Source organism: Vidua chalybeata, chromosome 4 (assembly GCF_026979565.1).
Source record: "Vidua chalybeata isolate OUT-0048 chromosome 4, bVidCha1 merged haplotype, whole genome shotgun sequence".
In the NCBI taxonomy this organism is placed as follows: Eukaryota; Metazoa; Chordata; class Aves; order Passeriformes; family Viduidae; genus Vidua; species Vidua chalybeata.
In genome coordinates, this window is record NC_071533.1 from 750,276 (window position 1) to 777,642 (window position 27,367).

General features: G+C 42.4%; 1 protein-coding gene across 3 annotated transcripts in view; it reads left to right on the plus strand.

The window, feature by feature from the left end:
* ARSJ (arylsulfatase family member J) overlaps positions 1-27,367 on the plus strand; it is a 152,656-nt gene that overhangs the window by 119,717 nt on the left and 5,572 nt on the right. The gene's annotated exons all lie outside the window — the stretch shown is intronic.

The window sequence follows — 27,367 nt, forward strand, 5'->3', positions numbered from 1 at the left end:
GGAGGGTTCAGCGCTGCGAGCTGCCCTGCGGAGTGCCGGAGCACGCTGGTGCTTTACAGCATCACTGACGGACGTGCTGGTTGTCAAGTAACGTTGCTATTGCTGGGGAGCGAGCTGCTCCGCTTTGCTCGGTGATTTCAGAGGGACTCGGGAGGAGTTGTCTCAGGGAAGTGCCAGCCTTTCGTGTTCTCTGCTGGGTCTCACTGACATTGTCTTGATGCGAGTTCTTTCCAAGGGTTGTCCTGCATTTATGAGGTGGTTTTCCCATGTGGATGGGCACAGGGAGTTCAGGCTCTCTCAGCACCCTCATAGCTGCAGCATCGCTCTTGTCACTTTGCAGACAGTTACAAACCTTACTGCTAAGCCACTAAAATGGTGCTTCTCTTAACTGGTGAAAGCACTGGGTGGGTGTCATGTGCTTTGCCTTAAAGTTGTGTTATACTGTGGTCTGCTAACAAAATAATTACCCAACCTCAGGGCCTTCTTACATCAGAAGGTTAATGAGGATTGAGGCGTGGGGGGGAGTTTATGCATTTGAACTTAGGAACAATTTCTAAATCTCCAAGTGTGGACACATTTACTCTGAAACAAAACTGCCTTGTCTCTGTTTAGCTTAATTCCCTTTGACAGGATCAGGGAACTCCTGAAAGAACAAAACAAAATGAGAGGAAAAAAGTTTATTTTCTCCTTTCCCGAAGTATAAACAGGAACAAGGCCATGTTAATACTGCTGGTAAAAGAAACACATGTTAAATAAAACAAGCAACTGACCTGGTGTCTCCCATCTCCATATGGTAGAGCTGGAGATTATTCCCAGTCTCGGTCTATTTCCCAGACTTGCTGGACCAGGGAGATTTGCATGGAGAGCTGACACATTATCTAGAGCAAGAATTCCACACAGGTCTTTGTTTTGGTTTTATTTTTACTTCTTTGTGCAGACTGTGTCTCAGAAGTTATTTCGAGACACCTCCTCAGTCATTCACAAGAACAGAGTTGCCCTGCGGCAACTAAAGCAATAGCTTTCAAGGGAAACGCGTGCCAGGATAGTTCAGTGCATCTTGGTTGTCTTTAAAGGCACGCAGCAGTTGGAGGCCAGGAGCTCCGCCAGCAGCACGTAGCCAGCCAGCTTTCTGAGGATGATGGTTTGGGAAGCAGTGCTTTACAAAGGCAATGTCATGCTGCACAGGAATGACTCATGCAGCAGCTGCAGGAACGGGATGACCGGGTTCCAGTGGAACCAGGGTGCTGCTCTGGCTCCCGGAGGCTGCACAGATTGTCTGAACATGAGAAAAAGACAAGTTAAGAATAACTGTAGCTCAGTCTAACTACTTTGATCCTACTTTAAGTACAGTAAAAGGTAGGCATGTTCTGAGGAACCCTGCTCTTTTCATTGGCTTGCCAGGCGGAAATGGTTCTGCAAATCTGCCTGCTTTGGTTTTGGAAACTTTTATAGGAAAAAGAAATTTGCTTATACTTCGTCTTTATTTTCTTAGTCTGCTGGTCTTAAGCCCTTAGAGTTTTTTTTTTTTTTTGATGTTGTTCTACTTTAGGGAAAAAGGAGCTGTAGAGAGAGAACTATTTCTCATGAGTGAGAAATCAGGGAGGGATTGGTGAGGGCTTAATAGGCTGGGTAGAGTACTCACAAGGCAGGTTCAGAGAATACTTTTCCACTCTTGCTGAAGATAAATGCTTCGATGACTGCTTTTAATGCCTTCTTAGAAGATGTGTCTTGATTAAAATGCCAGGATTTGGACACTCCTAATCCAGGACAAGTGCTGTTATTTCTTGAGTTCTTAAATGGGTTAGTTCCAGGCTAAAGACCTGCTATCTTCCGGAGGATCACCTGGATGCTCCATGCCTCCCAATACACATCCAGTGCTTAACATAATACCAAAGAATAGATTAGGTTGGAAGGGACCTTTAAACCTAGTCCAGCCCCCTGCCATGGGCATGAACACCTTGAACTAGAACATGTTCTAAACATTACCTGTTGGATCAGTCAAATCCAGAGGGACTTGTGTAAATGAGAGTCATGAGGGAACACTGGCTCAGGTTGCCAAGCGGGAGTTAAATTTTGGAGAAGACTTTGAACAGCCCAAGTTCTTCACAGGTCTCCAGGCAGCCCCTCCATGGCCTGTGTTAGACCCTTCTTTTGGTGGCTGTCCTGTGTGTGAACTAGTACAGGGAAGGAGGCTGGAGGTGACATGTTGGAAGGAAGAGGCAGAATTATTTTTTCCCCCTGTGCTGTACCACAGTGTGGTAGCTGGTGAACTGTGACATCCTGACCACTTCTGAGTCCCTGTCTGCGTTCTCACACCCTGTGTGTGAGCCTTTGGCTACTTTTATTCCTTGCTTTCCCACACTATTGTCACTTTCCCCATTCACTCCATCCAAAACTATTGCTTTTCGGCCACTAGTAGGGCTGGCTTCCACAGCTTTTTATTTTGGGCTTTATTTCTGGGTGTGTGGGGGGGGTTCAGCTGAGCTGAGCCTCAGGGATGGAGAAAGAAGGCGTGAGCCAGTGGGCTGAGGGCCAGTGATGTGCTGGGGCTGTGAAGGGAGGTGAGGGAGCAGCTCTGTGCAGCAGCTGCACAGCTGGGATGGCAGCAGGGACCCGGGTGACAGGGTGTGCTCTGCCCTGGGCAGCTCTGGGACACTGCCCGGCCTCTCCCACGTCCTACAGCTGCACTAAACCTGTGGTGGTCGTTGGGCTTGGGTGTGAAGAGCATAAATTGTCTCCAGATGAATTGTTTTGTGTGATACAGTATTTTTTGTGGTTGTTTTCTTCTTGAAAGTAACAGGCGTGACTCAAAACCTAAATAATTTGAGCAGAATGGGATACCTGGCTGAAAGCCTGTAAGCTCAGAGGAACATGTCTTGGGGTAGCTGCCCCAGTTCTGTGTAGCAGGCATTATGTAATGCAGTGGTGTTTGTTGGAACAATTTCTAATTTAGCAAAGGAATCTGACAGTTAGTACAGACTGATAAGAAGGAATCTAGACTTCATATGCTGTAAATGCTTTTGGCATTATTTAGATACCTGCTTCCTTCTCTAGGCTCCTGGTTTTCTGCTGACCATCAGGCCTGCAGCCTGGGGACCATGATGTGCACTGGAGTCCATCTGGGCCACAGGAAGGTTTCTCATCTATTCCAGAGTAGGGATCTCTGTAGAATCTGATGCACAGCTGGAGTTACAGATCAGTGAGAATCTGAACTCCTTTTCTGAGTCATGGAAGCCCTGCACTTAGCTCAGGAATGAGCTTTGCGCTGTGGGTGGAATGCAGAGATGGAAGATGTTGGGAAATGCTGAAAGTCTGGGGAAACAAATCCTTTTTTTCCCCTGGGATAAAATGGAATATTGAGGATTTGCTCATCCAAAGCAGACAGAAATAGATTGTATAATCAGTAAGCATAATCTGAGTGTTATTGTAATGTAAGTAATTATATCTCTTACCTAATTCAGAAATGTCACACATTTATAAACATACGTATATAGCTCTGTGTGTTAGGCATATGGCTCTAGGCATCCCCGTGTAGTGATACCTAGTTCAGCATTAAAGATGACAATGCTGGAGCAAACTAAGACTTATTTTGGCAAACAGGAGTGGGCTAAGTACTTTGAGTTGAAGACAGTGTAGCTGACTTCAGGCAAACAGAAATCCTTTGCTCTCAGGGTGCGAGTTCTTGGTCAGGCTCCTCTTCCCTTGCTCCTGGGCGCATCCTGGCCCAGGCTGCAGTTCCAGCAGGCTGTTGCTCTGGGAAGGAGCCAGTACAGTGGTGCGTGACTGGGAAGTTACCTGCTGTGCTCTGAGCTGCAGCAAAGGGTCCTGGAGCCTTGACGGGATCCTGGGAAGCATATATAACACTCCATTAGATATATTCCCTGTTCTGTAGTTAACAAAGCATGAGCGCTGCAGAATATCAGCCTGAAGTACCAGGAGGTGACCTGATACTTTATCTGCCCTGCAGTAAAGCGACTTGGCAGTCAGCAGTCCCGAGTTTAATTCTGATCACTGTTTCCATTAAGAACTGAGATGATGAAATAAAATGTTCTGATTAAATGTGCTGGTGAGATAGGAGAGCCTGCCAGCATTAAGGGACTGTAGTGATACTGAAAATCATCTTGACAAATTAGAGACATAATCTGAAAAATAAAGCAGAATTAAAGCCAGCAGTGATAAATAGAAGATACTCTGCTGAATTCCTGAGGCAGGAAGAAATCTAACAGGCTGGGAATGGTGATCAACTCCTTAGACAGTATTCCTTTAGCAAAGAGGCTGGAATTACAGTACATCATGCACTGGGTGTGAGGTCAACAATGTCATGCTGTTACAAAAAAGGCGAACATCACATAAGTTTGTTTGTGGGGCCTGGTAGGTCTGTGAAGAGCCTTTCTTCTCCACGGCTGGAGCACTTTTGCCCAAACTTGGGCATCATTCTCCAAGAGCAACGTCTGTATCATTGGAGAGTGTCCAGAGAAGGGTGATCTGATACCTCAGGGAGATAACTCGGGGGAAGGATCAGAAGAAATGGAGCTGTTTAGTCTGAAGAAGAGAAAAATGGGAAGGGACGTGGTAGGCCTCGGGTATTTTAAGAGCTGTGCAGAGAAGGGGCATCGTGTGTGTTCAGTGTCATGCTGGGTGCTGCAAGAAATAAGGGGCTTTCTGGAGCAGGAAAACTTCAGGTCAGATCAGAGGGAGAACCTGCAACGTAGAGATTGTGAAACCCTGGAATAGCTGGCTTTGAGAAATCGCTGGGTTTCTCCACCTTTCATTAGGAACAATATGTCAGGAATGACATAATGTAGTTGAGTCTGTCTTGGGGAAAAGGGTTGAATTGGATGGTGTCTCTTCCAGCTCAGATTCATCTGTGCCTCGTTTGAAGTACAGATTAATGCAGAAGGCCTTCTGAGGCATGGTGTGAACAAAACACTGCTAAATGCCAGAAACCATTTCAGCGTTCACTCTGAGTGAAAATACTGTGTGAAAGTTTAATTTCAGTTTTCTCCTAGAAATTTCTGTTTTCTTCATCCTCGTTTTCTCTGGAAATTTTCAAGATTTTTCCCCCTAGGCTTCATAACTCTTGGAGTATGTCACTGTTTATTTCTCCTGACTTCTTTCAGGACCGTTTGTGGGACGGCTGCCAAAGATGTTGAGGTATCTTTTTCCATGTTCTTATGTCTTTCACTTAGCATGATATTGTCCATGCATACATATATATGAAGCACACACAGAGAACAAGTAAATAATTAAATGCAAGGACTTATTTTTCTTTATTTTCTTCTGCCTCTGTTTGTTCTCCTCTGTTCTATGGAAAATTAGATCCAGGTACTGAGCCGCTCTGGGGAATTAAGCTACAAGAGGTCTGTCCATATCACTGTAATTATTAACTGACTGCACCAAGGAGCATGTGGAGAACAGGGCTGGAAGGGAAACTACATGCCAGCAATCAAGATAAAAAGTAGCACGCACAGGAAGTAGCAAAGTGTAGGACAGGTTGTGATAACTTTTTCTTGCATCACTTTCTGGCAGCCTCTAAGAATATTGTTTGATAGTCTAAGTCTGTTGCATTGGACAAACAGCATTGCCTGACATCTATAACTATGTAGTGGAAATTGATTTTTGTTTTGAATTTTCCAGTTTATGCAAGGTACAGTAGGCTAAAGAAATATAGTTGGAAATAAATTTAGAAAATCTGTGATTGTAAATTATCAGTACTCCAAAGAGTTTGTCATAGGCTTTTTTCCTGTGGTTTGGTTTGGGTGTTTCAACTGTAAAAGAGAAATTATCTTCCATGGAAAAGTTAAATTTAAAGTAATTAAGGAATTTAGCCTTTTTAGCATTGTTCCTGATACATGCTTTGTAATGGATGACACACAGTGCTGCCTGTGACGAGAAGCTGAATGAGTGGTGGCAGTGGCCTCCTGTGCAGTTCTCCCTTCGCACTGTTACTCTTCCTTCATGAGACCCTTTAAGTGAATCACAATGGGAACCTGAGATGGGTGTCTGAAAATAAAACTGGAAATTAACAGATGGGGTCAGCTTTCCTGTCAAAGGATTTAGACCAAATGAAATGGGACAAATCAAATTAATGTTTTCATTAAGACACTTCACATTTCATAGAAAGATTTTCCAGATTAGTGAGCTGAAGGTCAGAAGAAGGGAAAAATCTGTCTACATTCTTTCTGTGTCTGTGACACTTGTGTGGCTGATAATACCACACCCAGAGCTTTGTCTTCACAGTTGTGTGTATCTTAGTTCAGGGTTTGAATTTTTATTGCACTTTGTGTTTAAAGTCGATCTTTGAGATTTTGTATATTTTTTGCTTGGCTTTGTATTGATTCATAGTCAGATTTTCTGTGCTGAGTTTGCTCCATTCTAGAATGTCTGTTCCAGAATGAAGGAGGTAATTGACCAGGTGTTTTTCAATTAATATAAATAGCACAAGGCAAAGGAGATTGGGCCTGTGTGAGTGATCTTGTGTAGGATGTGTTGGCTTTCTCTGTACCAGTAAGCGTTTTGTCAAAGCTGCCCCGTGTATTGGTTTTCTCACTTAAAAGCCAGTAGACCTGGCTGCTGACCTCAGCTTCTCTCTGTATGTGTATATTGGGAGGCTGGAATGCAATAGCAAGAGTTCAGAGAAAGCCCAAGACAATCCTAATGGGTAACAAATGTAAAGGATTGATACAAGAGGTGTTTTAAGCATTGACTAAAATAGCTCTGTGGCCTGTGATGAAACTGCAGAATTTTAAATGGGGAATTTTATGGTACGTGCTGGCTTATAAATAAGAAAGCAGTTAAATATGTTTCATCATCCTAGTTCAATTGCAGTTGTAAAACGTTAATTAGTGGTGTCAGCTATCACCTACTTATTAATGCAGGCTGTTATCAACATATTATCAAGCTTGAGATTGAGGGACAGAATGTTGCTGGAGTTGGAAAACAAATCTGGGATAATTAAATACATTTTAATCTGCTTCAAACACAAAATTATCTTCTCAAATGCATCTCTGCAGATAATAAACATTGAAGTAGGCATTATTAATATCACAAGTATGTTATGGCCCCAGAGCCTTTATTTTCAACCTTGGGGCAGAAATCTCACATATAGAAACCAGACCTAGTCTTTATTGTGGTTCATGGGGATGTTTGTGCCATGGCAGCTTTCTCACTGTCATGGCACCCTGATTGTAAATGCAGGATTCAAACTAAATTACTTTGGCTTTTAATTTAATTTTTTTCCTTCTTTAATTGCAATATTAATTCAGCTTTTTGGAGTACATTTTAATTCCAGTGCATCCTCGTATCAGAATATTAGTTGTTTTCTAGCCAAATCCCTTGTGTCCATTTTCTGATTCAGTCTACTTTTATCTCCATTTATGTGTTTTAAAGCATTCCATCCCTGAAAGAGAATTTTCTCCTGTTATGAGATAACATTATGTAATTTTTCTTAGCATTTATAGAACACAAGTGGGTACCAAGGTACTGCTTTAGAGGTGATCTCTGTGATAATAAGTTCTCATGAGAGATGAGTTCCCTTCTGTTTTAAAGAGGCAGAAAATTACAAATTTGAAGAAACACTGTAATTTGAGGAAAATGGGAGAGGAGAAAATTAGTCTCAGGATAGGGGGAAGCAGTGTAGTATCTTTAGACTAAGTATACTCTAATAGACCCAGTGTTGCCTCACAAATTGTACCTCTCTGAATGTAATAAACTTTGTCAAAACAACATTTGCCATCACATTTTATATACTCCGTTTTAGTTGCCATGGATCAGAGTTGATAAAGTCATAGAAAACTGGGTTTGAGGGGGCCTCTGGAGGTTGCTGAATTAGGTCTCCTGCCAGCTTACATCACACAGCAGGGACACGCTGACTTTATCAACTCTTCTTTATTGTTTATTTGCTCCTGGAAATAAAAAAATATTGCCGAGTATTCAAGAAATTGGTATCTTGACTGTTAGGGAGTTCCCTAACTTTACCATGTTGTCAATTTTAGTAAAGAAAACTGTTCCGTGAACTTTTTTATATTTAATATTTTATTTTTTTTTCTTTTAAAGGTCCAACTGATGTAATCAGGGACTTTGTTAATGACCACAGCATAATGGCAGCTCCTTCCTTAATTTTTCCGTGGTCCCATTTTTGAGAGCCTTCAGAGGAAGCTATTTCAGCCTGTTTGCTGGTTTTTCTTAAGAGCAGATTTTTTTTTTTTACTATTGTACATACTTGACTACCATAATTCCACATTAATTCTGATTTGCAGTCTGTTTCATTCTTAATTCTTAAATTATTTTATGGTTCTGACTTGTCAAAATTCTTGGTGGAGGGGAGGAAGGAACTTACTTCTGTGTTGTTTCTCCCCCGGTAGAAGTACTCTAAGCAAAAAATGAAGTACTTGCTGCTTGGTTTATGGCCCTCTCCATTCTTACCAGCCTCTGTTTTGATATTTCCTACTAAATGTGGTCTGGAAGTGCACTGGGCTTAATAGCCTGAATTTCAGCTGTTATCTCCTACAGTGCCTTGTCTTTATCAGTAAACTGATCTAATGGGATTTTTTATATATGTATATATATAGATGTAGCTTTTCCTGGCAAATCCTTAAAGTGCTTTTGAATCTGAAAAACTGTAACATCAAGATGATTCTTACTGTTCAAAGTCCATCCTCCATATATCTGAGTCATACTCCCTCACTTTGGTAACAAAAACATTTATTTTGTTACCATTAACCATGATGAGTCATGGTAATGCAAAATGAAATTTGTGGGCTACTCTGCTTTGCTTTTCTTTATAAACAAGATGCAGCCTGAGATATCATAAAAGAAAAAAAAAGAAAGAGTGGACCATTTCTGTATTGAATGATTTCATGTCATAGTTGGGTTTTGGGAGTACTTGGGGGACATTTCTGCTCCTTAATAAATTGTTGATTTGCATAATAAATGTATTTGGGGTCAGAAGCAGGAGGAACAGCTGAAGCAGTGAGTCAGACAAGCAAGATTTTGCTTCCTGCCCTTGCGTTCGTTCGCCCAGGTTCGTGTGTTTGGAAACCCTTCCTGTGGGGTGAGGGTGCCCATCACCCATCGTCCATAGCCTGCAGAAAGCTGTTGCCTGCTTTGTGTTTCTCTGGTAATGCAGGTGTGTGTTTTAGAACATGAGACTATTTATTAGTTTGACCCAGTTGCCAGTTCCTTCTGCAGCCTCCCATCCTTCTAGGGGAAAACCACAGGAAATCATTGTGTCTGCAGTAACACTGGTGCTCTGTGCAACCCTCCCCTCCTGTCCTTCAGGATGCCTCCCTGACCTTTTTGCACACTATCCCCAGAAAACACTCAAGCCTTTCAGGTCATTCCAGAATTAGTTTTAAACATTTGCAACCTCCCAAACCACTTCCAGGCTTTCCTGGACACCAGCCCACCAGGATGTCGTTTTGGAGTCCTCTCTGCTTCCAAGGCAAATCAGTTTGGCTGTCAGATTTAAATCCATTCTCTTCATTTTCCCCATTATCCTGTCTCTGGCACCAAGCACAGGAAGAGCCAAACCAAGTCTTCTCTACAAGAATGAATTGTCTCACCCTGTCCTTTAGTTCTCTAATTCTTCAGGTATTTTTTGGATGAAGAGCAGATTGATGTCTTTCAGATACAATCAGAATTTATATTCCCATTAACCACTTACTGGCATGCAAAAAGGTTTCTATGCATAAAGAAATGATATTTATACTTTCCTTACCAGTATTTTAAAGCTGGATTAATTATAGCTGATTACAGTTGTAAGTACACTTCAAGGGGTGTAAAAGGTAAAACTCCTTGCACAGTTCTGAAATTATTTTGAAACAGTTAAAAAGCCTCTTGTCAAAGGAGATTTTCTAATAAATGGTTGATTTTGTACCATGTAGCTTTCCATCAGCATTGTGTTTTAAAACTGGAAGAGAAAGCGTGATACTATCAGGGAGGAGAAGGAACTCTACAAAGGTTGTGCTACTCCCAGGCAGGAGTGTTTGGAAAAGAAAACAAACCTAAGGCACTTGGAAGGAGTTCATGGATTTCTAATTAGATATGACATGACATGATGTGATAAGTGATGTGATATATGGGCAAGATGATTCACCTTTTACGTTCACCCTTCTGTATTCAAACCAAACCACGCTTCCCTGATTTACTCCAAGCCCTGGAATTTAGCTCTCCGCTACTGCCGGAGCAGCGCAGGGAAAGGTGTGTGCAGGCTGCTCTGGGAACAAGGTGTTTCCAGGAAAGCAGATATTCCCTGTCCGCCCACAGCGTCCTTGGCTCCGCGGTGGCTGCTCCCGGCTCCTGCGGGAGGAGCTGGGCTTTGGGTGCAGGTCCAGCCCGTGCTGCTGGAGAGCTGCTGTTTCTCAGCTGAGCTCCGTGCATCCGCCTCTCTCCCTGCACGGCCGAGAGAATCCCAGCTGGGCTCACTGGATGGTGCCCTCTGGGTGGTTCCCTCTATGGCTCCTCAGCTGACTGCCTTGCTGCTGGACAGTTCAGAAGGGAGGGAACAGACTGGCTTTGCGTCCACAGAAAATTCAAGAAAACAGTCTTAAAAAATCCTGGTAAATTACCACGTCTGTCCTTCTTCACAAAATCATTAAAAAATACTGTTTAAATATGTGGGAATAACTTGTTCCTAAAAAACTTTCAACAGCAATTTCCAAACTTTCTCCAGGTAGTCTTAGCTGTAATTTTGATTATATAGCTTTCAAACTGTCTAACTTCCAGCTTTCCTCCTGCAGTTTAATCTTCTGATCTCTTGGCAATTTTCAGGTGAACAACTTACTTTGCTACAAAGGGTGATAAATCTGTACATCTGAGCCTATTATCACATCTCTGCTCTTTCCTTCTCCAGCCGGAGTAAATTCAGTTCTTCCCATCTTTCTACACAGATCTTGGTTTGTATACCTTTGGTGGCTCTTAATGTACTCCTCTGGACTTTTTATATCTGGGCCTATTTTTTTACTGAAAAGTGTCATCCGGACCAGGACACAATGTTCCAGTAAAAGTTTGACCAGTCCAGCCTTGCTATCTTGTTCTCAATCCAAAGTTACTAAAATATTTTCACAGTTGAGTAATTAGAAGGCAGCACATCAACTCCTTTACTGGCATGAATTTACCTCAGCAGAAAATCTGGGCAAAGCGTCTGTTTATCAGAGAGTGTCTGAGGCTTTTCTGCTGCTGATGGGCAGGGAATGTCACAAGAACAACAGATCTTGTACTATTTTTACCAGTTCGGCTGTGATCTGCCAGTTAAACCAGGCTGATCATCCTTACGGGCTCGTTCCTTTGAGAACTGCCACATTCTGTGCAGCACAGGGCGAAGTGCGCTCAAGCCACACCATCCCGTGACAGGGTAACGGCCACGGGGGAGCTCTGTCCCCTTTCTCAATGCTGGGACACGAAGCAAATGCATTTTCTTTTCCTCTAACAGACCTGGGAATCCTGTGTTTTATTGCCTTACTTAAGGCAGGATGTCGTGTTTTCCCTATCCCCTCGTGTCGGTCCCCGTAAGACAAAGCTTTGTTCCACAGCTCCAAGTTGTCACTGACTCGCCCTCAGGCTGGGCTACCAGCGAGCTCCAGATCTTCTTTTCTGCAAGAAACTTCAGTTACTGCCATTGATTATTCGACCCCAAAAGCACTGCTTCGTGGTTATTGTAAGTGAATTGCCTCCTGTTCATTTCAGGTTATTCCTCTAATTCAATTTCCTTTTGAATTTCAACTCCTCAATAGGCAGTGCAGCAGCTTGCTGAGTGCAAATTTACAGTCTGAACAGGTTGTGGAATTTAATCTGTATAAATTTCACCTTAAATATATATTCATAACCCCTATGAAAATAATCACTCAGAATGTAATTAACCCAAGTGCCTTTTCTAATTCCTCACAGATGTACTTTAAGAATGAAAAAGCCTGAAGCTTAAATATATTTATTCCAAATTTTTCATTTTACAACTTGAATTTGCCAAATCAGTTTTCAGGGTTAGTTAAATAAATCATAAAATGGTTTGGGTTGAAAGGGACCTTTAAGCTCATCTTGGTCCACCCCCTGCCACAGGCAGGGACACCTTCATTATCCCAGGTTGCTCCAAGCCCTGTCCAACCTGGCCTTGGACACTTCCAGGGATGGGGCAGCCAACAGCTTCTCTGGGCAACCTGTGCCAGGCTCACTCCCTCACCTCCTCACAGTAAAATGTTTTTTTCATGATGTCATTTTCAGCCATGGGCTTTTGGAGTCTTGGGTGTTTGTGTTGTGAGTTTGGTTTAGTTTTGAGGTGTTTCTGCCCTCCCTTCTCCGTGTTTCTGGTTCATCAAACAAAATAATGATCCTGAGTTTTGGCGTTCCGATGTCAAATGACCCGTGCCACTGTCCATGCATCCTGCTCTGCTGGAGGGTCACTGGATGTCACCTGCAGCTATTACATAAAGATAAGAATAGGCTGATTGTTCCATCTTCATTTGGTTTGCTATTTCTCTGAAGAAACGAGGCAGGCAGTTTCCCACGTGAGCAGACAGAGCCTCCTCTGTAGCTGTGGTGTTGTGCTGAGGCCAGCAGGACAAGGCTGGAGCAAGCTGGGAGTCCGGGCAGTCCTCATCTGAATCTTGGTTGTGACAGTGTGCAAGGAAGGATTTGTCTTCCACAAGTTGTAACAGATGAAGTTGCTGGATTGTGTTACAACAAAAAGTTATCTGTATTGCAGATCAAGGTGCTGGTAAGTCATATGCAGGGCCAGAAAACTAACAGGCAGCTGCAGCTCTGGTATTCAGAAATACAAATACATTTGTGCTCTTTAAAATTCTTACTTCTCTGCTGAGCAAAGACCAGCTTCATGATTTAATGGACATTGACATATAAAGGCATTTTCTTAAAAGACCATTTGGAGCTTTTGGGTCTTTAGGGGTAGATATATGGTGTTGAACAGCAAGGACATTTCCTACAAAATTACTGCTGGGCCTTCATTAGGTTTTAAAGATTGGAGATGACCAATTAGGCATGCTCCAGGTGCTCTAGCTAATACTGATCTTTATTAGAATTATGACCTTTATTTGCTTTTGACTCATGTCCAGCAAAATGGAATCGTCACTCGTTATCAGTGAATTGGATTTTGGTCTTGGGAATAAACCATGCATGCTCTTATTTGTGCATAAGAGTTTCTTCCTGGCCAAAATCCATGGATTATGATGAAGGAAGGAAAAATAATTCTTTGCCTGATGAAAACATAAAAGATATATGTGTATATGTATATATATGTGTGTGTGTGTGCACATGTATGTATAAATTGCCAGTTTCTTTTTATGAACTGGCACTACTGGAGAGGGCAAGGTCTGTTGCTCAGCCATTCTTCTATGTAAAGTAAATGTGCTGTCTCACTTGAACTCAGTCTTCTGGCAATCAGTGTGCATGGCCAGGGTATTTGGCTTTGCAAAAACACAGCAAAAGTGTACAAAGTAAACCCCCACCCTTGTCTAGCCTAATTCCCTTGGCTTGCACAAGGGAAATTTTGAATTTAGCAAATGGAACTAGTGTGCTTCCAGCCTGATCTGTTTGGGAGCAGTTGATAAATTGTGTCAAAACAGTCCTGCGTACTTGGAATTAAATCCTGCACATTTCTGAAGAAGCACTTGCAAATATTGCTGTTCTGCTGAAGTGTCTGAAACAGTTGGTGCTGGTGCAACACTGGCCAGGCAGGAATGGAATTAAAATATTTCCTCTCTGCCGTCTGCTCGAGGCTTATCAGCTGCTGATGCCATAGAGAAGCTTGGTCTGTCTGTAGTACCCTGATCCAAACTGAAAGTATTTTCTTGCATAAATATTTTTTAAAGAAATCTTTCAGCAACTTGGGCTTTCACAGCAATGCTTTAATTGCAGTCAATTTGTCTCCCCACAAAACTCAGCATAAATACAGACTTATTTCAGTGTTCTTGTGGTTCAGAAAATGTAATTTTAGTTTTTAATTTTTTAAATTTTTTTTAAAAAAGATTTATTCTTTTTGCCAAAGACAGCCAGTGAGTGTACTCCATCTCCCACCCTGTGCTGGGTGAATGTATGTAACCTGTGTGGGAAGATGTGCTCCATGTTTTCCTCTGACTTTCTATCCTGTCAAGCCAGTGACACTCCTTTAGCAGCAGGGACTAGGAATGTAGCATGCTCAATGTCTCTGACTGTGGAGGCCCTGCCATACCAGGGGCATTGGAACCAGCTGATTTTTAAGGTTCCTTCCAACCTAAACCATTCTGTGATTCCGTTATTCCAATTCTGTGATTTTCCATTAGCATATTTTTACATTGATACATCTTCCGTTTGTTATCTAGATGTACCTAAATTTAGGAGCCAGTGAAGCTTATATTGACAAGATTTTATTTAATGCACACAGTTTTGCCATGGTTAAACCAGAAATAATTAATTAAGCACAAAATGTCATTCCCTTGAAGCTATAATTTGATATACCTCACAGAAATAAAAGTGTGGATTTCCTTAAATAATTTGCTTAGTTAAATAAATCTAAACAAACCCAGACAGTCCACTTAGGTAAGGAGTAGGTGCTTGAAGACAGGAAGTACATGCAAAACAGAAATGTACCCACAGCAACACAGGAAATTCTGAATGCAGCTGAGCTGTGCGTTCCTTCCCTTTTTCTGTCCCCTGTTGGGATTGTGTCTGTGTGGTACAACTGGAGATTGGCACGCCAGGAACACGGCAGGGAGAGAACAGATTGCTTCCCTTCACTGACAGAGAGGATTTAACCTATTTAGGGCTGTTAGTACAGAAAAAGCCAAGCGTGCCCAGGCTGTGTGCTTTGCTGGTAGCACTTGTTCTGAATTCACACCTCATCAATCCGTTATCTAAGGAAATGAGGGAAGAAAGGAACCATGTCTTAATTGGGGCGGGTGGACGATAATGCCAGGCAAGCAAGAGGCCAGCCTGAGCTTCAGCCAAGGTGATTCTATAACCTGGAAAAGGTGATTCTCAGGAAATCAGGAAAAGGTGATTCTGTAACCTGTGATTGTCACCACGAACACGGAGGAGGTCCCTGAGCCACGGACACTGCCACTTCTTGGGTCTTAAAGCTTTTTCTGCTGCTTCAGCTGCCAGCTTGCTTTAGGATTGAAAACTGCAATGTGCAGGCATAGTGTTCAATTTTTGTCACTTCCCTGCAAGAAAAGAAAGTACCTGCAGGTAGAGAAAGGCCATCAAATGCCTTTTAAAACTCAGCTGAAGCCATGGTCATAATTGAGAAGAATTTTGACGTAGGAGTTATTAAGGCGGGAGAAAATGGAATTTTTAAAGCACATTCCTGAGGGAGTGAGTGGGAGAAATCATTCTGTCTGCTGAGAGCATGTGTGTGCATTTTGGGGGTTTATTAGAAGGCAAAGTGTGCTTATTTGTTTAACCACTTAATTCAAATCTATCTCTTGTATCTACAGGCTGATCAAGAGCTTCATAGTAGTCAGGCATTTGAAAATGTTAACCTTTGTTGATTGTTGTGTTGTTGCATTTTCTTGTCTCAGTAACACACCTCGGAAATTGCAGATTCAAGGAGAGAGTGAGAATTTTCTTCTCTTTTTTTTCATCCCTAGGGAAGGCAGGAATAAAGAAAAATGGTTGTTTTCATCTAGGAAAGCAAAAGAAAAACAAATGGATGGGCAGCATACAAAGCTTTTTATTTTGTTGGCTCCAGTATTGTGTTTCTTACCAGCAGAGTATGTGCAGCTGTATGAGCTATATTATTATCTATAATAAAGGTGATAATGGGGCTTGGATGGTCTTGGAGCAACCTGCTCTAGTGGAAGGTTCCCTGCCCACTGCAGAGGGCTTGGAACTGGATAAGCTTTAAGGCCCCTCCAAGCCAAATCATTCTGTGATTCCATGGCCCCAGTAAGGAGCCCCAGTGACCCAGAGAGGCTTTTATTCCAGCACATAAAGTCCTTAAATGTGGCTGATGCAAAGGATATTTATAGGCTCAGAAGGCATATGATGAGAGATTTGTCCGGAGCAAATGAAGTAAAAATGAGGTTTGTTCCCAAGCAAGTGCTCTAAATCGTGGTGAAGCTAACATCTTAATTTGGAGTCCAACTGGGAAAGAGCTGGAACAGCCATTTCAGACCCTGTACAGGGAACACAGGTTATCTCAGAAGAAAAGGGGCTATTTCCTTGTCAAACCAAGCCTTCCAGCTTAGATCCTAGAACTGCAATTGGTTGTATTTTCAAGCATGGGGTTTCATCCTTTATCCCATAGGAATGAGAATGAAGACAGATGGGAAGAAGGGAGGGGGCAGGAAAAAAAAAAGGCATTTTTCCTGAAGTGCAAGAGTTTGGAGGGTTCTAGAAGATGCAGTCAATGCAGAGCTATTTACCAGTGTTGGACTGGGATAGCTCCATGGGCTGTGTTAAATGCCTTACGTTAGGCATTTATTTTTCCATAACACTAGGAAGTCTTGTGCACTCTGTGAAGCACCAGATGTTAGCCTGGGCTTGCCTTGGAACAGCCTGGGTATCACTGGCACCTACAGATAGCTCCAGATAGGCAGTAAGATCCATAGACATACCTAACCATTATTTTGCTGGTGAAAATCAGGATTTACATTACTCCACACCAAAAGCGGAGCTGTTCTTCCCTTTTTCCTTTTCTTGTTTTTTGTTTGGGGGTGGCTAGCTAAAAGCGTATAAAGAATGAATTAAAAGCTGTTTGCACTTTATGCCTTTAATATATCAGAATGCCAATGTCTCCTGCAACCTTGCTATTAGCATTAAGTGGAAATTTACTGTCCTTGGAGTTGACTTGTAGCATTGGCAACAAACAGAATTACTGTTGTGGGGTTTATGTTGGGTTTTATATGACAGCCCAGGATGATGCATTTCTCAAAGCACTCGAGATGCAATTTCAGAGAGGCAAATGAGAATCAGTCAATGGGTCAGAGCAACACAGTTCAAAGGCACATAGTTCATAAAATATTTATGTGCTGTTATAAAAGTAAAGAGGAAAGGGAGCTTATGTGACATACCAAAAAAATGAAGAGCCAGCAGAAAACTTCCTCTCCCATCCCACAACTGAACTGAACTCACATATTTCCAGAGAAAGTGTGTCCAGCTTTTCCACTGCTGTCCTAGGATGTCTGCTGTTTCAAATCCAATAATTCAGTTCTTTACTATTCTATTGTTCCTAGATGGATGCATCATGTCCAAGCTATGCTCACTGTGACCAACTGCAGAAAACCAGTTTGCCACAAGATTTTTTTTTGTTGGTTTGTTTTTGGTATAATAATGTAATGGCAAGGGGAAAGGGGAAGGAGGAGAGCGACATCAGAAAATAAACTGGGTGGTTTAAATTCTAATGATGTTTCAAAGAAAATCACCCCAAACCACCACAACCCCTCTAAGCAGAAAAACAAATCTGAACTTCCAGGCAATAAAAACTTGAGAGGAAATTTTGTTGCCTGTTAGCTGGCTCATGGTGTCCTTTAAAACACTGTTGTTGCCTATTGTAATTCAGATTTTTGAATTTATCTGGATTTTTAGCTAAGTGTATTTTTGGTTTTAAAATACTGATCTTGTATTGGCTCTGTGTCTAAAATACTATGCTTGAAAGTTTTAAAGGAAAATGCAAAAAAATAATGAAAGGCTTAATTTAAACTTTTGGTTTATGTTACTAGTTAGAGGAAACCCTGTTGGAATCACTAAGTTCCACTCTGATTCTGATGTGGTTTTTTATGGATTTTTCATCTTTCCCTTGTTTCTTTTGCCCCATTTCTCTGTAGTGTGATGTAGCAGTCACCATCTGTACCAGGAGATGTGGCTGCAGCTTCCCCAGGTGACTTTCAGCCCTGCTTCCATCTTGAGGAAGTACATTATATGAGAAGTTATAGAAGAGAGATTATAGGAGTAGATTGTATGAGTAGGTTATATGGGAGAAACTTCCAAGTCAGAGCCAGAATGCATATTTATCCCAGACTCTTGGCTTCCAAGGAATGCAGGCAGAGGCTTTACAGACCTTGTGCTGCTCTCCCATTCTGCTGCTGCTGACTCTTTAGTCACCTCCCCTGCATTTTGCTTTTGAACACAGACTTAAGCCTGGGTTTGAGAAGCAGATGCTTGACTTTAACACAAATAATAGCAAAGAAGTTGGTCCTGCAGTTTGTCCAGCACTGCTTGTGAAAAGCTGGGCATGAAATGGATTGTTGAGGAATTTTATAGTCATGCAGCCAGGTTACCAGAATTCAAAATACATTAAATGCTGAATATTGAATAAGCCAGCTGGGAGAGTTCATGAAAAACCAAAGCAGTGTGGTTAAGTTGCAGGGGCACATTTGTAGAGCAAGTTGAAAATGTGTTTTACAGTGTGCACCCACTCCTGTGAGAAACCTGGTGAGGTGATCCCAGACAAACCCAGTGCTCTGACAATATATACAGAGTTGGCAGTGACTTAGTGCACTGACTTAGTACAGCTGTACCCAGGAGTGTTGATTTATCTGTTTGGTGGGACAAGTTACTAATGCTGTACTAATTGCTGTCACTAATGGGACAGTAGAGATAAGAATGTTGTCACCGGGTGAGCTGACAGGCTCCCTGCAGGGTCACAGCTTCCTCTGGCTCCTGTCTCCTGTGTGACCCATTGGAGCTGCACCCCACAGATTTGTTTAGGGAGTGGCAGAGCCTCCTGCAGACAAGGCCGAGCAGATGCTGTGGTTCCAGCAATGTTCCTGCCATGTTCCCATCCCCTGAACACAGCCACTGCTCTGTGGTGGTGTCACCACTCGTCACCTCTCTGTGTTATAGTGGTACAGTCTTAGCACAGGTGCTGTACACAATGTCTGTGAATTGCTGTGGGGCTGATTTGCTCCTCCTTTAATTTTCCTGGCTTCTGAAGAGCAAAGAAATATTTACCTTTTTCACTCAAGACAGATGCAAAGCATGCCTGAGTCTTCCCTCTTCTCCTTCCCTCTTTTCCCTTTACAATCCCCACAGTTTCCAAATTTCTGTTCCCACCTAGACAAGAATGTTGAAAATAACAAGAACAGATTCTAAATGATGATGCTTTGTTCAGCATTACACCATTTTGTAAATTTTGATGTTACTGCCAGGATTATTAACCACTGAAATACATAATTTCACAACCTGGGCAGGATGTAAGTGATTTGGAAGCCACAAGTTTGAGTAACTTTCCACAGAGTTAACTGTGTTTCAGAAGAATGGATGGGTTATGATCTTGCTGTCATATTTTTCCAACTCAGTTTCCCACCGGAAACCTTGGGGTTGGAGACCAAATGTGTAGGAGCTGCTTTTCTGTGATGGTGATAATTTCAGATAATGCATCTCTGAGAAAACAGAGCATGTCCTTTTCATCTTGAGGGACCAGATATTTTTTTAAAGGAAGCTTAATAATGCAGATTGGGAATCAGTGGTCTTTTGTTAGTTCCTGTAACTTCTGTTGATTTCATGGAGGTTTAGGGACCTTTTTGAGAATTGCTATTTGTGTCTTTAGCTGTAAAAAATACAGACTAGTTTGTGAAATTCCTTTGGAAGTGCACTTAAACATCAGTTCAAGAGCAGCCAGTTGTTCAGATCCATCCATTCAAGAAAGCTCTTCTGTCACCAAGGAATTTAAGCAGGTGTAGAAGCTCTACCCATAAAAAGGTACCTTCTCAAGTCAGAGCTCCATAGCTATTTAGTGAATCACACACTGATAAATGCTGAATGTGTTTCCCTTTCTCCTGAACAACTAGTGTTTCTCAAAGAATCACTGCTTATACCTTTTCTTTTCAATTTTTAATGAGTGCTCTTCATTTTCTGGAGGGAGTTTGCCCGTAAATCCCTTCTCACAGGGTATGTGATGCTAATATCACTCTACGTAAATAAAGGTTTTCAGACAGGGGGAGAAAGCCCCACAGAAGGCAGCATACAGTGCTGATGGTATCTCTGCATAGGTTCCATTAGTGTATTAGGAGTTGCTGGATATGTTGAATGCACACTTCGAAAACTTTGTGTGTGTCCCATTTACACCTCACTTACTGTGATCCAGCTCACTGTTACATGAGTCATTTTTGTGGTATTTTGTCTGGGATCAAAATCACCTACTAGCATCTTAAACAAGGCGCAGCTTCATTAGTACTTTAACATTTTATAGCAAGTACTTTTTGTATGCTTTGTCGGCTTTTATACATAATTGCTAGACATGGAAGAGACTCTGTTTTTGTAGGACCAACAGCAATAAGGCACCTGTTTCCATTCTGCCATCTATTTTATGCTCCATTTTATTTCCAGGGATGTTGCACCACAGCCCCAGTTCCTGTTAGGCCTTTGGAGAGCAGCAAAGCAAGATGTGAGCGAGGAGCAGTGTGAATTAGAGTTAGGAGGGATTAGGGAGTGTGGCACTGACATCCAAGAGAGCACTGCTTGTTTTGCTAAGCCGGATTTAGGAGGGAAATAAAGAAGCGTTTTTCCAAATCTCTTCATTATTCATTGCACAGTGGCCTAGAAACAGATGTGCTGTTAACCTCTGTCGTGTATTAACTCCAGTTTGTTCCTTTCTCTGGTGGGGGAGGCTGAGGGAGGGGGAGAAGTGCAGCAGGGTGGTGTGAGGGGGCTTGCAGTGTCCGTGCCGTGGCATCTCGCAGCCATCAAATGGGACACGGAGAGTTCTCCAATTCCATCACATTCCTGCTCCACAGAGAAGCCTTACATTTCTCCTAGCCCTTGCCTAATTTGGGCAGGGAGCAAAGGCAGCAACTCAAATCTATTGGTAGAGGAGCAGAGAAACACCTGTGAAGTACCACAGAGCTTCATCAGGTACCATTAGTGACAGACAAGAGGGAGAGGCCTCAAGTTGTGCCGAGGAAAGGCTTAGGTTGGATAGTAGGAAAAATGTCTTCACCCAAAGGACTGTCAAGTTCTGGAACCACCTGAAGCTGAAGTCACCACCCCTGAGAGATTTAAAAGACGTGTAGGTGTGGCACTTAGGGACATGGTTTAGCACTGGAATTGGCATTGTCAGGTCACTGGCTGGACTCGATCCTAAAGGTCTTTTCCAGCCGTGGGTCACAGTGAGCTGGTCACGTACCTGCTGAAGTTGCTTTGTTCCTTTTGAGTTCCAACATGTGGTGCTTTGAATACAGACGTTTTGCTTCCTTTTTTAATGCTGTACTATGTAGTGTGTGTTACCTCTGATGTGGTAGTTAAAAATTGTCACAGACTGACTGACAGCCCTGTAACACCGCTCCCCACTCTTCTCCCTGTGCTACAACAGCACACCTACATCCACTCAGACACTGGCAGTGAAAGCAGCTCCTTTCCATGTGGAATCTCCCCTGTGAGTAAACAAAGATGTTCCATTTCCCCGTGGTGTCAGTCAGGAACCTGTTGTGTGGGCCCCAGTACCTCATTATCTTCATTATTTTTTTGGGAACCACACACCGTGCCTTTGTCTTGATCAAAACTGAATGTGAATATTGTGGTGAGTTCTGAAAAAGGGATTTTAATATTATATTTCTCAGGTTAGTCAGGAAATAGAAAGAAAATCCAGCAACCAGCACTATGTGACAGAGCTCATGCATGACTGCTGGCAATCATTGTAAATAAGCAGGTGCTTGTAAGCACTGTATTTTAACAAGTCCAGTTACTAAGTGGTTTAGCACCGGGGTGAGGCTGGTTTGCATCCTGCCACCTCTTTTATCAGGACTAAGAAGCCCATTGTGAGCTTTAGCTGTGTTGTGCAAGAGGCATAGTTCCATCCCTGCTCAAAGGATGAGCAACACAACAGACTCAAAACTGATATCAGAGTGACAGAAGGGCTGGAGGTCACTGGGGTTGTTCAGGCTGAGAGCTATGCAGAACCCAGAAGACAGCATCTCTTGGCTGCCAGCCCTCCCTCCCTTTCAAGGCAAGGTTATTCCTCTCACTAATGATTCAGTGCTGCTGCTGTTGCCAGTAAGTGTCAGCCCAGAAAACCAGCAATATTGTTGAAAAGTCAAATTAGAGTTTGGGGTTTTTTTTTCCCAGATAAAGCTGTTCTTCATATTATCAGGGCTGTCGGTTTTCAGGGAAAAGTACTCTGGAGTGGCATGGAGCAGTTGTGGGTGGTGTCTGTCCCAGGATGGCTGCAGGGACAGCAGCAGAGGGCATCGCTCTCTCGCTGCCAAGAACGAGACCCTAAATGAGGGGTCTGGGTGGGCACCGCAGCCTCTGTAAAACCTAAACTTGGCTTTTGGACTGAGAGAGTCACTCAGTTCTGAACAGCACCTCCTCATTGCGTGTGCAGCAGCGTCCAATGCACTGGCTGATTAAACTCCAAAGAGCTACAGCGGGAATCCTGCTGCCTCAGACTGCTGTGCCATACACCAGGGATGAAGGAGAAGATAATCATTTCCTTTTGATGCCTGTGTACATGTTCTACAATGACGATGTGTGATAGAATGTATTAAGTAGAACAAATTGAATAATGAAGTTGAGATGAAACAGGAATAATCATCCAACAATGTTTCTTAATTAATCAGCATTTCCAATGAACCTCCACATGAAAAAAAGGAGTTTGGTGCATTAATTCATAGACTTATTTTGATACTTTGAGGACTCAAGCAAAAATTTGCCTAGAAGCCTATTCAATTAAAATTGATGGAATTATACTTTTATTTAAATAGATACCTATTGATTAAGGCAGGCAGAATCTCTAGAATTCTCAGAATTCACTAGAATCTCTCAGAATTCTCTCTCCTGTGATAGAATCTTGGAGACAGTTGAGCTTGAGACATCTCACAGAGCAGGATAATGGGAATATTATAAATACTAAAGAGAGCTTGTGACTGTTACCACTTGATCAGCATACTCTCACAATAATAATTTATCTCCAGTGTTAAATTACTGTCTGTAATATTTATCCAAGGACTCAAATGAAACTTAATGGCCTATGGTACACTTATGCTCACTAAAGCAGTGGAACTATGATGTTCTCCAGTGTCACTCTTAGAAATGGTGTGTTTATGTAGTTGTTCAGTGGTTAATAAAAAATTACAGCTGTCACAAAGCTCAGATGTTGTGAAGGTATCTAAAACACTTGAGATGTCTCTGAAGTACCACATTTCAATGTCATAATGTTCTTTAATTAACCATATAGTATGATACCATATAAGCCTGTGATGTTAACCTATATTTTACATCTTGTCTTTTTGCCCTCAGTCTTCCTTGCTGTCAATTCAAGGTCATTTTATAGCATTTAAGTTGATATAGGCTCTAAGTGCCAGATGTATGAATAATAGATAAGGACAGTTTTAATTCAGAAATGGTACTAAATGCTCAAAACGTGTACTTTAATTAGAGAGTAATGTAAGACAATAACTGTTTGGCTGCTACCTTAAGGGCTGCCATCAGCTATGTCATTTTTATGAGAGATGTCTTCTTATGAAAGGCAGCCATATAATGAATATCTTTGACGTCCCTTACGTGCAGTCATTGAATAAATTCTTCCTATTCAAAGATGAACCAACTTTCCTAAACTGTCACAGAATTAGGTGGAAAATATTTCACACATGTGCATGGCAGGTTTATATTTTTGGTCATGTAAAAACTCCCGTGTTATTAGCAATTAAAGTACTCTTTTAAACAGAATATGAGACACCTCGAAGTTTGCCCTGTCTGTAACAGTGACTATTCTGGGATGTTAGGAGCCTCTGGGGTGCTGTTCTCCCCAACACAGCAGAGAACAGGGGCTGGAATGAAGGCACCTCTCCTTTACAAACCGGTACGTGCTGTGTCCCTGTCCTGGCATGCTGGTTCCACTCCAGCCTCGCTTCGGGAGTACCTGAGGGGGGATTCTTCTGCACATTTTTAGACTCCATTTATCTCCTTTTCTCCTGCAAAAATGACCAAAGCAGGACTAGAAATTCATCTCTAACTAATCACAGAGTCACTTCAGGTTTCTTTCCCTTGTAACATGGTGATTAGGTGTCACATCCGCTGGGATCTGTTGTTGCTGAGAGCCCAGAATTTGGTGGCGAGGTCTGCATTTGTGGTTGGCATGCAAAGCATTTGGTCAGATTGTTTTCTTTCCATGTCACTCCCATGTAGACATGAAACCGCAAGCGCCGATTATGCAATCACACATTTTCCCCTTTTTCCTAAATGAATTACAGTGATAAAGCTGGAAACGTTGTGCTGTTTCCACAGCTGCAGCAAACTGGGAGCAAAGAAAACAATAGCTGCATGAACACACGTGCATTGCAGCTGCTGCCAACTCCCACATTCTCCCTTCTCCTTGCTGTCCTCCCATCGGAGCAGATAAATTGCCTCAGTGACAGGAAAGGTTGGTAGCAGATAGGCTGCCCGTTTGATAATGTTTGGTGGAAAATTTGGAATTAGTGTATGAAAATACTAATTGCAGCTTAATTTGGAGGGTGATTTAAAGTTCAAGCTTCTGGAACCAGGGAGAGTAGCCCTGAGGAAACGCAGATGAAGCTTTCTGTTCCTTTTCCCTCCCAGCTTGGTCCCACGGTCAGATAGTTTTCCTTTAGAGCTCACAACTCTGGAGACAACAGTTGCTTTCCTGCTGTTCACTGAGCTCTGCCTCGCTCCTGGGGTGCCAGTTTCATCTGCAGGAGTTGGGAAGATGAAAGAGAGAGGATCTGGTGCATATCCTGGAGATGTAAAACTGTTGGAATAGAGAGCTATGGAGAGCAGCTTTTTGTGGCGTGGTTCCCCAGTTTTCAAGCAATTACAGGTGCCAGGTGATAAAAATCCCTTTCGCAATATAAACAATATCGGGTGTAAGGACGTTATTTAAATGGCCAGAGGGCAAGGCTGGTGTGAGATCAGAATTTCAAAATGATTCTGAGGTTGAGTTCATGCATCAAAATCCAAATGGCATTTGGTGAAACAAGGATGTCTCAGCTCCTCTGAGTCCTTGGAGAAGGGTCATGGGAGAAACACTGATAACGTTATTAGTCTGCAAGGAAATTGCTACTTTATTTTTCTTTTCCTGAATTTGATGGAAGATTCTTAACTGATTTAAAAACAACAATGAAAAACTTGAAAGTAGGGCAAGATACAGAATCTTCCAAATGACATATATGCATTGACATTGCCAGAGTGATAAAACAGTAAATAACGTGAGTTAGATTTTTTAATGCAAACACTTAGTTTAGAAGTAGATGCTTTTTTCAGTCTGATTTATAAGCACATAAAAATTCAAGGAATAGAGCTGAGGATGAAATAAATGTGTGTATGTCTGAGTGAACACTTCAGGTTTGATTTGTGTGGGCTGACACAGTGAAAATCTGTGAAGGTTTGGAGTTTGTATTTCGTTTTTAATGTTGCATTTTCTTCTCTGATCTATTTCCACTCATAATCCACCTTTCTCAAATTCCCAAAGTCGTAAGCTAGAAGATAAAAATGGTTAAATGATAGATAATGAATGATAGATTCAATATAGAAATTGTATTTTTCTGCTGTTTTTGAAAACTGTAATGTACACACTTACCTAGTGTAGGCTCAGGGCTCCTTGGGATAGACCCTGTGTTGCATGAAAACTTCTATTTAGAAGTGTATCCCATGGGATTACACACAGTTGCCATAGACTGTAAACACTGAAGAAATGCGGTGGATGGGATTTAGCTTAACCTGCTCTTGTCCAGAGCAGGTACCAAACTGCCCTGAGGGGTGCCGAGGTGCCTCTGCTGCTTTGGCTCTCAGGGGAGCTTGGCACTCGGAAGAGCTCCTGAACTGCTCCCTACAGAGCTGAAAACAGCTTTGAGATGACTCAGAGTGAACATCCCTGCCCAAAGTGACAGCTTTTTCAAACATGTGGGGCTTGTGGCCTCCATGCTAAAGCCTCAGTCCACCATAAAAATGTCTTTGTTGTATCTGGCTTCTCTCACTGGTGATTGTGTCCTGCCTCTGATGATTTGCTGGTGACAAGTGGGATCTTGGGGTTTTTCCCCCCCCAGCAACTGGTACCTCTGAGGACTGAGCGCCCCCAAAATCACATATTTCTCTGTTTTTTACTCACCTGGAATTCCTCTGTTTTAGCTGCTGTGTTATACAGATAGTTTCAGATAAGATGTCAAAGACTGTTCTTTAGTAACCCCTAAATTGATGTTCTTGACTGGTATCTACTTGTTGTAATTCATTATTTTTAACAGGGAAATGCACAATCATCAATAATGATCCCTTTAATTTATGTAGCATGCAGACCTCAGTGCTGTCACTCTCTGTACAACTGCTGTCAAACGTGGGTTTTTTAATTTAAAGTATTTTTTTCTAAATCCTAGGCTAGAGTTTATTATTTTTAAATTGAGATTTTTTTTCAACATCTGAGCTATGCAAGCATAATAAAAATACATTTTCCACATGTACTAACTAGAGCTATGCTAGCAAAAGTTCCTGAAATTAGAAACTTCCAACTGAGCTTCTTTGTTAATCTACAGTGAGCCTTAAAAGAATCTCAGTTTGAAGACAATTAATGGAGTATTTGAAAATTGTGAGAGCTTGAAATCAATAGTGTTCTACATGCGCATTGCAAAATTAGAAACATCCCGGCTTCTTCCTCAGCATGGTGCAGAACCCACCCTGAACTGAAGGGGGAAAACACTCAATAGAAAACTCCTCAGGGAAAGGTTTGTTCAGGAAAGCTGGTTTGGCCCTCATTTCTGTGAGGCTGAGCAGGGAATGTGGGGCGTGCCAGGAGAATCCCTTTCCCTCCACAGGCCCCCAGCCCTGCTCTGTGCTGCGGGGGAACAGCAGCAAAAGTGTGCAAAGATTCTGTCACTGACCTGCTGCTCTGCAGTGAGAGCTGGAAACCAATGCAGCACTACTGAGGGCATCAGAAGGGGGAAACGAAGCCTCCCAGTGTTACCACATTCCTCAAGCTCAGGTCTCGCTGACTTCAGCGTGCCTGTGGTGGTTTACATCCATAACACTCCTGCACCTCAGTGTGCAGTTCACCTTCAGCAGCTTAGTGGCCTCTGCACCTTGAGACTGGAGTGGTGTGAAGCCACTGCCTGAGCTTTGTGGCTAAATTAAAACAGGAAGGGAGCTCGTGTTGGAAAGGGGTGTCATGAGCTCACACTCAGGAGGAGAGTTTTATTTGCTTATTTATTTATTTTAAGAACCCTCTGAAATATTTCTGTGAGCATCCAAGAAGCAAAGGGCAATGAAGTCATCGGGATGCTCCCAGAGGGAGGCCATTGCTTTAAAGTTTCCCCTACAAACAAGAAAACAGCTCAGTGTGTCAGTGAGCCAGCACCGAGCATCTGCCTTGGCTGCAGCACTTAGCACAGTGGGTTTACTGTGAACATCTGAACAACACACCAGGAAAACAAAAACAAGAGGAGAAAATGCACAAAGAGCCATCCCTGTATAGTAAGGAGAAATTAATTTTCAATATGCT